The sequence below is a fragment of the Oreochromis niloticus genome, unplaced genomic scaffold (assembly GCF_001858045.2).
Source record: "Oreochromis niloticus isolate F11D_XX unplaced genomic scaffold, O_niloticus_UMD_NMBU tig00000417_pilon, whole genome shotgun sequence".
Lineage (NCBI taxonomy): Eukaryota > Metazoa > Chordata > Actinopteri > Cichliformes > Cichlidae > Oreochromis > Oreochromis niloticus.
The window spans coordinates 108,253-121,822 of record NW_020327160.1 but is presented as its reverse complement, the minus strand read 5'-3'; the positions used below and the strand labels follow the sequence as shown (position 1 = coordinate 121,822).

Below are 13,570 nucleotides of genomic sequence, written 5' to 3'. Positions count from 1 at the left end.
AGTCCTTTAAACAGCAGGGATTTCCAAGAGCCGCTTAACAACCATGTGAGCCAGTCTTCTGTGTTTGTGACGTAGTCTTGTTGTTGTGCATCCCTGAGTTGTCTAAGTATGTTCAGAGCATCAGTCATGTTGGATGAGTGTACATTATCTGGAATGTATGTGCAGCATGTGTTGTTAAAGAGTATACAGAGTCCTCCTTTTTCAGCCAGAATCATGTCCAGTGCGACTCGGTGTTGCATCACAGTTATGCGCAGGGCATCAATCTCTTCATTTTGTTGATTATTGATTTTGCACGAGGCATTCAGGAACAGTCCAAAGCGGTAGTCCAAAGTTTCAATTCTTAACATGTTCTTTCCGGTGCCCACCCATGGAAAAAGTGAGTGGAGGACCTTTTGTCCGGTGGTCCAAAGCTTAAATTCCTGTGGGACATCGGAGCCCCATATTCGATCGTGTGGTTTTGGACCGGTGTCAGTTGAACGCCGTCGTCTGTTGCGTTGGGGGCACGCTTAAAAGTCATAGCTGCATCGGCATTGTCCTTCCAGACTATACTGCAGTTCTTGGTTTGACCAAGTTTTGTCCTTCCGTATGAGAAGTGGAAACATATCGGGTGACGTTCTTCACTCTGCAAGAAAGCTGGAAATGTCATTATTCTTTTGTTTGACACGTTCACCCAGTGTGCTTCGTCACAGTCCAGTTTGTAGCTGTTAGGTTATTCACGTCGTAGGTCAGCAGTGAAAACGCTAGGGCTCTCACTATAAACATGTCTCTATGTGAACAAGTTCCATTTATGACTTTCATATGAATGCACATGCTCGTTTCAAGTGACGGAACCTTCCCATAAATAATTGCATGGACAGGAGTTGCAGGCATGTGTGAACAAACAAAGTAGTTCTTTTCTGTCGTGCGGTTGTATACATATCTGTACCACGCGTTGTTCATCCAGGGATGATTGTGGTCCTGCGTCATCTTGTCCAGGTGTGAGTTGTCATGTGTCCAAGCTTTCTTTGTTCGTTCCCTCGGATCCATCTTCAGTGGGATGAGACATCCTGCCACTAGGACTGTCAGAGTTAGTGAGATTAAGAGCGACTTCATGTTTACCTGGCTTACCTCACGTCTCAGGGGACTTAGGCAAGAAGAGAAAAGTGCGGGATATACCCAATCGGCACTTCCTTCACCTGACGAATCACCCGAGGGTAAGGAAGTCAGTGTAAGATGTCTATGCTCTCGCTTACTCCTTTACAGTGGCTTTGATGGATCCAGGACGGTCTTTCTGCTATTTTGCAGGCTGTTGGTGTGGTCAGGAGTGCTTGGTAGGGTCCTTCCCAACGGGGTGAGCTCCCATTTTTCCTCTGGAGCACCCTTATCAGGATCCAATCACCTGCCTTCAACCTGCAAGATACTGGAGAAGAGTCACACAGCAGTTTGTTGTTCAACACAGTTTCTGTACTTTCTAGCACTTTGCCATCCACTCTACTAGAGTAGTCTCTCTAGCTAATTTGTTTACTGGTTCACTCAGTATTAGTAGTGGGAAAAGGTTTCCATGAATTATTTCAAATGGCGTCAATTTTTGTGAGCCTGCCTTGTGTTAATCTCATGCACATTTTCACTAGACCTTTACATTCAGCCCATAGTCTCCCTGTTTCTTCTCTGTTTTATCGTGCCGTTAGTTCTTTCCACTAGTCCGGCACTTTGAGGATGGTAAGCACAGTGGTGTTTGATACTGAATCCTAGTGCTTCAGAGACCTTGCTGATTACTTCATTAACAAAATGTGTCCCATTGTCTGATCTTATCAGAGTGGGGATGCCATATGTTGGAACAAAATGGCTGCATAGGCATTTTGCTACAGAAATTGCATCTGCCTTTTTCACAGGATAAATTTCTGGCCATTTTGAGAACACGTCTATAATCACTAGAGCGTATTTTTGAACCTTGGCTTCATTTAGGTCAATAAAATCCATGTGAATGGTATGAAAAGGATGAGGTGGTGTGGGAAAATTACCTCTTCTTGGTCTGAGGTTTCCCTGTGCATTATGTTTTTGGCAAATCATGCATGTTCTGACAAATTCTTTTGCTGAATTTTCGAAATTTTCGAAATTTTGAGTAAAGAAATGTTTAGAGATTATATCTACCATCTCCCTCCGGTTGACACATGAGTGGAACCGTGTGTCACTAATGCTGCTGTTTTGTGTAGGGATTTTGGTAGTATTGGATTACCATTACAGGTCATTGATAGGTTTGTAGCTTGAACCTATTCGCTGGAACGTTGAAGGCAATGTTATTACACAGCAAGCAAGACACGAGTAGGCAACATTCTTTATGTTTCACGTGCACGGGAGAGAACTGGACAGGCGCCGTTCCTTCGCTTGACCCCAGTTGCTCTCGTCCGTTCCCCCGTAACACTGCTCTTTTATTGTGGTTACATGAATATGCATAGGTTCATTAACATATGACATATACCTTGTGTGTGTGTGTGTGTGTGTGTGTGTGTGTGTGGGGTCGAGATATGACCCCATGAAGACTCCCCAAAACTGGTGCCAGGAGTCTAACGGTACATCTGAACAAAAGGCTCTTAGACTCAAACAGATATACGTGTGTTTGTTATACCATATATCAGCAAGAGAAGATACGACCTCTCCTAGCAGACGTGTGATCTATGCCAGCACACTCTGAGGAGGAGTGAACGCACTCCCCTCTTCATACTATACAGAGTTGTTACAGACCTCCTGGGATGAGACATTCTTTCAATCTACAAATGATTATATACTTCTAAGCATATATGAGTAAATATTTCTAAGCATAAATGACAATCAACAATACAAATCTAACATTTCCCCCCTTTTGACAATTATGCTAGAAAAGTACCCAGTTAGGATCACGTCATGTCTGACAGTGTCAATGCAAACATTTTTATACTCAGCATCTGTAAACGTACACAGTTTGACAAATATATTAGCAGTTATTCTAGTTCTCATTGATCTCATACAATGGTAAACTGCATCCTACAAGCAAACAAATGAATTGTTAATGGTCAAAAGAGAAATTAACATTTTCAAGAACACTCCAGCTTGGTGGTGCTCCTCTGCAAGACATGTAAATCTCACGTCTCTCTGCAGAGTGGTTTAAGTTCTGCAGGGCGTCATAAATGTGTCTTCCAGTTGTTTCCATCACTGTCCATAGGACCAGAGTCCAAATGTATGTAGAATAGACATTCAAACATACCAGTTGAGTTTATTGTTTGTCAACATGGGTCTCAGCTATCGTGAAAGCTGCAGACCTCCTCAGCACTCCAGTTTTATGGCCTCTGCCAACCCCCATCACCTCACTTCAGGCCTCTGTCCTGTGGGGGATACATATGACTCCTCCATTGTCCATCCTCTGCAGGAAAAACCCTCTGTGGAAAGGGTGTTGGATCCAGTTATCTTATTGCTGTTATGATCCCAGCAGTCTTCAGAGTGTCATCGTATGCACAGTACAGTGACACAGCATTAGGTGATGTTCATAGGAAACTGCTGTCATCACCACCATAGCTTCTGGTTCCTGTGCTTCTCACAGAATCATGATGCCATCCTTGGACTCCGCCTGCGCTGTCGGTGGAGCTTGGCACGCTCCCCTCATCCTTCAGGTGCCCGTCTGTTGTCCACAATCTCCTCTGTTGGCCTCTGGAAAGCCCCTTGGCACAGCTCTCATTCCAACGCAGCTTCGTGGTCCTTGCTGTGGCTCCGACGTCTGATCTCATGATGGGCCCCAAACAGCTCGACCTTTGGCCTCAACCCCTGCCTGGAGGCAGCTATGCCTGGAATGGGTTGCTTCTCACTGGGCCTCAGAAGATTTCTCAGGAGATTCCTTTCAGCAATACTCTGACTGCTGCACCTGTATTTCCTTGCTAGGAGGAAAAACTCCTATTTCGAGAGCATGTAAAGCATCATCAAACCACATTCTTTAGTTCAGTGAGCTTCATTTATGGACCATCAAAGTCTCATCTGAACATGGGTGCACCACTTGCATAGGTTTAATACCCGTAAATGAACTGTTAATCACACAAATCACACAAAAATCATAAAAACATAGTTTAGAAAACATAAAAAAGATAGTTTCATTCATGTAACTCTATAATTCTGGACCCCTCCTCTTGACGCATGGACACTCCCATGAGTCAACTCATCAAACCCAGATTCCTGTCTTAAAGAAAAAGGTTAGCTAGATTACGTCCCAGGCAACATCAGGGCATCTCCTCTGGAGCAGCACCACCCCGGACCTATAACCCTGCAGTAAAAGATGTTAGTGTGTTTTGCATATTAAGTTCGCTTCACATCTGGCTCCGCCTGGAGCCTGCATACACACCATCATGGCCTGGAAAACAAGATCTGGAAGTGAAATCAAACTCCACACTTATAAACAATTGTATCATAAGTAGCAATAAAGCACTCAGCATCAGCAGGACAAGTATCATGCGCAGGTTTTCTCAAATCAGTAAACTACAATTATCGCCATAATTTGCCTCAGACATGGATCATCCCATGTACTCAGTTAACATTAATGTAATCGGTGACTTCCCTTAAGCAAAGTCACTCCATGTATTTAACACTAGGAGCTCAGTAGTGGCCAGCTAATGAGCCCCATATTCCACAAACACTGCATCTCTTAGTTGCTTTCTCATGTTACTTGTCCGTCTCTGCTGAATCCTCTACATGCACTCTTAGAAAAACAAACATCAGCAACACACATGGACAATCCTGGAGGTCAGGCACAAATTGACAGGGTCCAGAGGTGCTATAAAACGACCATAAAGACCATAGCTGTGGACAGAAGTGGCACTAGTTTCAACACAGGGAATGTTTTACATGTTATTCATATCATCAAAGTAACCTTCACATTTCTCCAACAACACAGTGTAACAGCATCACCAACTCATAACCTGTAAACACAGTTTTCTTCACACATGAACCCAGAAATCCTGTTGTAGAAAACATCAACCAGCTATCCTGGTATAAATCACATGATCAAATCACATGAAGACTGTAATGCTGTAGAAATGTTAGCGCTGCGCAGGTGTATACACACTTTCTCACAGTCACCTCTGTGAGCAACACAAGGTAGTGAATAACACCCCTGACAGATGCACAGACACAGAAAGTGGCATTTAAAAGGTTAAATCATCACGCAACCTCGAATGTTGCTGTCATCTTTCCGCTCCTGTAAAAAGAAACACACATAGATTCATCTGCACCTTTGTCAGGTGGGGGTTAACTTCGCACAGTGATGTCAGTCAGTCTGTCAGCTTCTGTCCGCTTTTACCAGTCAGTCAGTTTTATTTTCTCTCACTCATTCATTCATGCATTCATTCATTCTTTCTTTGCTGACAGTGGAAATTATCATCGCATTTTCATTTCCACTTCTCAGCAAAATGACGTCATTTCAAAAAGAAAAGAAGAACTTTATATTGGATTATCTCGCTTAATCCTTTTTTTGGGTAGGGACCTATTTTCTAATTGTCCCAGATAAGTGACTTTCTCCAGAGCCCATTTTAATGTGGAGAAACTCACTTGCAACAATTTTCTCGACGACGCGTCGTATAGCGCTTCTGTTCTAATCGTGCAGATCTGCTTAAACAGAGATCATCAATAAAACTTTCAGTGCACTGTGAAAGTATCAAAATAAAAAGGCCTCGTTCAGTCATGACACACGCTCCTCATCTCAGGAGGGTAAATCATACCATTAGCATGGTTTATCAAACCATCATACTAATTGGCAGGCTCAACTTCACAACAAAAGAAAAATCATCAGCTAGATTAATTCAAAACCAACCATTAGCCGCACAACACACAACACAAGCCTCATATCTTATTAGCTATGAATTTTAATCCCCAGGACTGTACTTTTCACTCATTTAGGCCACAGATCCATCTTATTCATCTTTTCTCTTTCCCCGTCATCATAAAACATGTGACATGTTGTCATGCATTTCACAAAAGAAGTTTGTTCTTATGTATTCAGAGTTTGGTATTTGGGTGCAGGATTCACTCGCACATCACAACAGGAAACTCAGTGTCTTAGAGTCTCCACTCTTACAAACTCCAACACATCCCATTCACTCGTGCTAGAATTCAATCACCTTTCATTAACCTAAGAACCATCAACCAATTTGCATATCAGTTATTAACCCACTAAGATGACAGGACAACAGAAATGCATGTTCAAAATATTATCACAAAAATGGAATTTCCCTCATACAGTAAAATATTTTGTGCTGCATCAATCAGGCAGAAAGCATCCCCCAATTTACTATATTACCAACTAAATTTATTTTCTGATCACTGGTTGGTCAACCCAGAATCTTTTTTTTTTTTTTTCCCCACAAAGATTAAACTGTTGTCCTGCAACCTAGAGAGTTAACTGTCAGCATTGGATAAATTCAGCATTTGATAACAAGTCTCTGTTAAATTTACACTATTTTAACACTGATGAGAAATAACACGCTGATTTTCATTGCATGTGTGTTTGTTATTAGGCAGGTTTAATAGATGTCTGTGGAGTTGCATCTCCAGCAGGGCATGTTCTTAAAGCTGCCTTTCCTACACACTTCTCTGCTATTAATTGATCATCATTTTCAACTAATGTGCTATGAGTCCACTGATCTTTGCATCACACTAAGTGACTTGGACAAGATGATGAACAGACTCACATGCTCAAGATGCTGCCTAATCTTCATGAGCTCTCTTGTGTTTGTGTTAGTAGGGTTAATGCATGTTCTGCTTGTGTGTGTGATTTGTATATGTTTCTTTTGCAGTGTTTCAGATTCCTTCACAATTTTCCACTTAAGCAGTCAGTTTTCTTTTCCCCAGGTTTGCTAACCCAAATTTTGATTTCCCACATTAAACAACAGCAATTCCTCTGTGTTCTCACCTACTGCTCTCACTCTGTTGTCCTCTCCCACTTCAACAGTCCAACAGCCGGCAGTTCTTCTTCAGCTTTGTCCTGTGTTCCACTATCTCTTCTTGCCATTTTACTCCAAAGGCGGCAAATGTCAAACTCCAACAGTCTCCTCATAGGTTCTTTTCAAAAGTTTTCTTCACAGGCACAGTGAAGTTGCAGCTTACTGGAAACACAGTGTCATTCATCCAATCAGGATGATGGTTTGCTCTTCTTCTCCACTGCTGTTTGTCCACACTGCTGCTGCTTGCTGGGTCTCTTTGCTCAGGACTTTGCTGCTGTCTCTTTATCTGCCATGTTATTGCTCTTGGAGCTGCATTCCTTGTCTTCAGGGAGGAGTGAGAGCTCGCTTGTGAGGATGAGGGACACATGGAGCTGTAAATAAGTTAGCCAGAAACTTGGCCTGAATGTTCCCAATGATGTTAAACTATAACTTTATTCCGACTGCTGCATGGGGAAAACTGATCCAGATCTGCTTTTCATCTGAAAGTGACAAACTAAGACATTTTCATTAGTATTATCACTGCTTAACCAACACACAGAACTCTCCTTTCTTAAAAGCAGAAAATGAGATTGTAGTTGTTCTTGGCTAATAAACACAAAACCTTTTTCCTATTATTTTCCATCTACAATGTAAATTTTGTCTCTGTTTTACTCTTTTTTTTTTCTTTACACTAGCTGGTGACCTGCAGAATCACCGCTCTCACAATTGGAGACAATTACATTCACACAGCACAAACACACACTGCGACGTCAGGCACATTCACACTCACTTTTTTCATCTGCATAAATAAATCATATGGCTGATGACATGTGCCATGGTGATCCATAAGTATGATCACAAGTTTATTTAATTATTTTTCAACCCAACAAAGCAAATAAACAAAAACATGATGCTGATGCTATGAACACTCTACACACATGAGTCAAGATGCAGGAAAACTGCTGCGCATCTGAAAGAAGAAGCTGAACTCACGGATACGCTACATACTCGAGTTATCATAGTTCTCTTCCCCTTTCTTTGATGAGTTCTCAGCCAGCTCCTGATCTGATAATGTGTAGCTTGCTCATCAGCTCAGAAGAGACCGCAACGCAACCTCACACAGTGGTTGGGTGCTTTGCCCACAGCGGCAAAGACTTACATTTTCAGCTTCTCCATCATGTAGTTTTCAGCTGCTTCACACAGGGTTCAGCATAATAGTTGTTTTCACAGGTGTGCTCTATATCTCAACAATGGCTCATATTAGGATGACAGTTTTCAAACAGGTCAAGTGCCTCCATGCACGTAATTAGTTTAAATATTTACCTATTTTACTTCACCTCATATGTGATTGTACTGAAGATGAGCAACCTTAAGCTTAATGCAGATTACTGTTAACAACTGGTTAAAGTAATGGTCTGGAGCACAGGCTGTTGTTGATCCGGGCAATCTAAAGAATCATCTAAACATTTTGTGTCAGCAAGGAGTGGGGGAAAGCCATTCACCAGAGCATAGCTTAACTGCTGCTGATGTGGACTGGCCTTCTCCACACGCTCTTCGAGGCTGCCGTTTTCCTGAAAACTTAATCTCTTCCATTTATAAGCATGCGATTAACCGCACGGCTCAGGTCCGCGTGAAACCCGCGCGACCGTGCTCGCGTGAACCCGCGCAGCTAAGGAGCCGTCACTTTTTTCTTTTCTTTTTTTTTTTTTATAAATACTTTGCGCTCCCAGGAGTGAAGTCCAGCATAAAAGTCTGTCACACTCGGACGCACTCTTGGTTGCTTAGGAACCAATGATAACAACAACAACCGTGTCCCAGACCACGCCTGCTCCGCAGTCATTAACACAAACACACTCAACACAACAACAACAACACAAAATAGGCCTATAACTTTCCCCAGCCTGCGTGAACCCGCACGGCCGTTGAGCTCCTGGACTCGCGTGTACCCGCGCAGTCACTGAGCTGCACCTGCCTGCGTGAAACCGCACGGCATAGGCCCGCGTGAAACCGCGCGGCCATACAATTAAGGAGCCGTCGCTCTCTTTTTTATAAGCCTGCGTGAAACCGCACGGCTAAGGTCCGCGTGCAAGCCGCGCGACCGTGCTCGCGTGAACCCGCGCAGCTACAGTAATCTCTTAGTCGTTCTCTTTGAACTTACTTGGTGTTGCTTAGCGTGTAATATCAGCCTCGGATCCCGCCGATCGTCATTCATCGAAGAGAGAAAACAGACAGCTAATCCACCGGCCCGGTGACAAATTCTCACGTTTCGCTGACGTCAGGGTTCTCTCCTCGGTGAATGCCGACTCCAGGGATCCGGCGTCGAAGGACCAATTAATGATAGGTTTGTAGCTTGAACCTATTCGCTGGAACGTTGAAGGCAATGTTATTACACAGCAAGCAAGACACGAGTAGGCAACATTCTTTATGTTTCACGTGCACGGGAGAGAACTGGACAGGCGCCGTTCCTTCGCTTGACCCCAGTTGCTCTCGTCCGTTCCCCCGTAACACTGCTCTTTTATTGTGGTTACATGAATATGCATAGGTTCATTAACATATGACATATACCTTGTGTGTGTGTGTGTGTGTGTGTGTGTGTGTGTGGGGTCGAGATATGACCCCATGAAGACTCCCCAAAACTGGTGCCAGGAGTCTAACGGTACATCTGAACAAAAGGCTCTTAGACTCAAACAGATATACGTGTGTTTGTTATACCATATATCAGCAAGAGAAGATACGACCTCTCCTAGCAGACGTGTGATCTATGCCAGCACACTCTGAGGAGGAGTGAACGCACTCCCCTCTTCATACTATACAGAGTTGTTACAGACCTCCTGGGATGAGACATTCTTTCAATCTACAAATGATTATATACTTCTAAGCATATATGAGTAAATATTTCTAAGCATAAATGACAATCAACAATACAAATCTAACAGTCATCAAATCATTTTCTAGCTGTGCTCCACATTTTAACCATTTCTTTTGTTCTGCAGTTGGTGTGGCTTTTTGTTCGCTTTTAAGCACATCAAGTGGTATTTGCATTGAGGATTCAGACATTAATGTGTCTATTGTTTGTTGTGCTGCTGCTTTTGCGGCTTGATCTGCGAAGTTATTGCCTTTAGTGACCTCTGAGTTGTCCTTCTGGTGTGCAGCACATTTACATAATGCTAACTGTTTTGGCAATGCTATCACTTCCAACAGTGCCTTTAAAAGATTTCCATGTTGCACTGGACTTCCAGTAGAAGTAATCATACCTCTATTCTGCCAAATTTTTGCAAAATGATGTACTGCTGAAAAAACATACTAACTGTCTGTGTGTCTCTCTGTCTGTCTGCGTCCTTGACACAGTCAGCTCCTTTTATGGGCATGTAGTTCCTGTTACACATACCACAGGCACACATATTTCCTGTTTCTCCAGACTAACCAAACTCTTTGTTGAACTTTCCATATAGCGACAATAAGTGTCCAACATTTGAGAGTTGTCTCACATGTGTCAGGTAAGACAAATTGGCTTAGATTTAAAATTGAAGTCACTGCATGGGGCACTTTGATGATTAAAGTGTGTCCTAAAACAATGTCAGCTGACCTTTTACTGCCTCTGCTGCAGCTACACCGGCTGGCACACATGTGGGCAGGCCTGACGCAACAGAGTCTAATTTACAGAAGTAAAATGCAAGCAGACGTTGTTTTTCTCGAAATGCCTGTGTTAAAACAGCTTTCATGTAACCTGCACTTCCATCTACATGCAAGTAGAAAGGCTATTTCCAAGTTACTGAATGCTTCTTCTTCCTTTTTTCTCTGTAGATACAGCACTACATATTTTCTTAAGGCATTTTGGACAATTTCTATTCCGTTTTAAAATAATTCATATATCTCATACATGTTACATATGTCAAACTTCTAAGTTGGGAAAAACTTTGCATTGCTTACAGCTCGTAGCTCACAGCTCTAAAACTAGGCATCAGTAAATCATGTGCCTAATCATTTCGTGTCACTGTGATCCACAAGTATGATCACAGATTTGTTTTTCAAACCAACAAAACAAACAAACAAAAACAAGTTGCTGATGGCATGAAGGCCTTACACACGAGTTGGGACACAAAAAGAAAAAGAACTGCTGTCAGAAACAAAGCAGAAGTGTGAGGGAAAAAACTGAGATCACAGACTGCTGCATGTGTGAGCTTTTAATATCATGCAGCTTCTGCTCTGAAAAACAAAAAAAATTAATACAAAATAAAAAGTGTGTATCTTGCTCCTTAGCTTGGTAGTATAGGTTTGCTCTTCATCTTAACAAAATCTCATCTAGGATGACAGGTTTACAAGCGGGTCAAGTGTCTCTATGCACTTAATTAGTTTACATATTTTCTTTATTTTCTTCATCTCATATGTCATTATACTGAATTTGAGCAAACCTTAAGTTTGATGCAGACTACTTTTAACAATTATCCACCTCACATCACAACTGACTGAGGTGCCTCTTCATATTTAATATTATTTCATTATTAATGTTATTATCTTTTTATATAACAGCAATAGTATATTACAATATTTTATTTATATTTATTTGTGTCCACCAAGGGCTGAGGGTGAGCTGCAGTCTCACCCTTTCCCAAGCTGGAGACATTTTCCTTTTCACACACTTTCTTTGGCTGAACAATGACACAACCTTAATATACCTTATGCATCTCTCTATTTCATTTAATATGTGTTTGTGTGAGTTATCTGGTTTCATGCATTCTATCCATAGGCACGGTCGTCCTGCCAACTATATTTCATTGTTAATACCAGTTTACAGGTTGTTATCCTTCTATTATCAATTTGAATACATTAGATAGGGTCTATTTTAATTTAACCTTTTGTTTATTCCACTTCATTCCACTTTCCATGCTTTAAAACATTACACCTCTTGTGTACGCTTTGTTTTCTTTTTAGCTTCCTTTTCAGTATTTATTTCTGCTTGGAGGGTTTCTTATAATTTAGTTATACATTTTCCCTCCCACGTGGGACATTTAGGTTTTCTTTGGATTTCTCCATCTACATGCACTAATTTGTCCAGCGCCTGGACATTTTTTCTCTAACCACTGCTCGTCAGCAGTGAGTTTTGAAACTTCGTTTCCCATTTTAATCCTTTACAACTACACAACTGCGGCACCTTCTCTGGTACGAGAATCGAGAGAGGTAGTTGACACGGCCTTCGACTTTCAAGCTATTCTTGAAAGCGGTGTCATCTTTATGTGATAAAACACGACCTTTTTCTCTCTTCACCAGTACTTGGGTGACCAACAGTAAACAAATTAATGGAATAGTTCAGCCTCCTTATTGTGCTGTAAAATCAACTTATTCCATCAACACAAAAACAAAACAATAAATACCTTTATGCGCGCGCTAACTTTACCCACTGCGGGGAGCTACCAGTCTCAGACGAGCTCTATCTTTATTTTAAATGCTACCAGCCTTCTTCAGGCGAGCTTACACGATTTTACGCAACGTGTCTCAGAGTGTCAATATTCACCTGCTTGCTGATTCACTGCCGGTCTCTCAGGTCCGCCTCATCGACCCCCACCGTCGTGGACCACTTCTAAGAACGCTGGCCAGAACCCGAATTCATGTCTCTGGTCTTTTATCCTGTACCTAGACAGGAGCTGTCGACAGACTTCAGCGCGGGCTTCTCACGACGTCAGGACTCGATGAGGTTTTCCCGTAGGATCACACAAAAGTGTTATGTTAATCCGGCTCGAAGGACCAAAAAATGTAAGGAGTTTTCCTGTAATGCAACTCAGATTGGAATAAGTGACACTCAGACAGGTTTTACAAATTAACGTGCACGGGAGAGAACTGGACAGGCGCCGTTCCTTCGCTTGACCTCAGTTGCTCTCATCCGCTCTCCCGTAACACTACTCTTTTATTGTGGTTACATGAATATGCATAGGTTCATTAACATATGACGTATACCTTGTGTGTGTGTGTGTGTGTGTGTGTGTGTGTGTGTGCGCGGGGTCGAGATATGACCCCGTGAAGACTCCCCAAAGCTGGTGTCAGGAGTCTAACGGTACATCTAAACAAAAGGCTCTTAGACTAAGACAGATACAGAGTAGGTGTCCTCCTATACCATAAATCAGTAAGAGAAGGTACAACCTCTCTCATGACCTTAGGATGTGTGTGAAAGTCAGAGAGCTCTGGAATGCACACAAAGCTTGCACAACGTAACTTCTCTAGTAAAAAGAGCAAACACATCTAGAAAACCTTAAACAAAATGTACTTCTAAACATAAACACAATAAAATCTTTCAACAACTATAAATCAGCTGCAGATGTGAAACTGTGATCTGTTGCCACGATCCAAAATGGAAAAGCTCTCCTGCGATGACTAGTTGCTGGCGCCGTATCCCGCAGATCGCACAATCGGCGCATGCCAAAGGTCCTGCAGCCAGCATTCTCCTGGAATATTGCTCATGGCCTCGCAGGCTCACGTATCCAATAGGTCCTGGTGTGGATCCCCTGTGCATCGTGTGGGAGTTCTCTGGTGGATGTGAAGCTGTTCTCACAGTCTCACGAGTCCGTGCTCGGTGCCCTCTCCATGCTCGCTGTTGTAAGCTGTGTTCCCTCTGGGAACATGCCATGCAGACCAGGGAAGCTCCACAGTCCTGCATAGACTGT

At 42.5% G+C, this 13,570-nt stretch overlaps 1 long non-coding RNA gene across 1 annotated transcript; it reads right to left on the bottom strand.

The window, feature by feature from the left end:
• Nucleotides 1–907: 907 nt before the first annotated feature.
• On the bottom strand, nt 908–12,704 carry LOC112844603 (uncharacterized). The gene is made up of 2 exons (XR_003217343.1): nt 12,427–12,704; nt 908–1,399 (listed from the first exon to the last, which is right to left on the bottom strand). It is a non-coding gene; the product is annotated as an uncharacterized LOC112844603 (long non-coding RNA).
• Between the last annotated feature and the right edge of the window lie 866 nt (nt 12,705–13,570).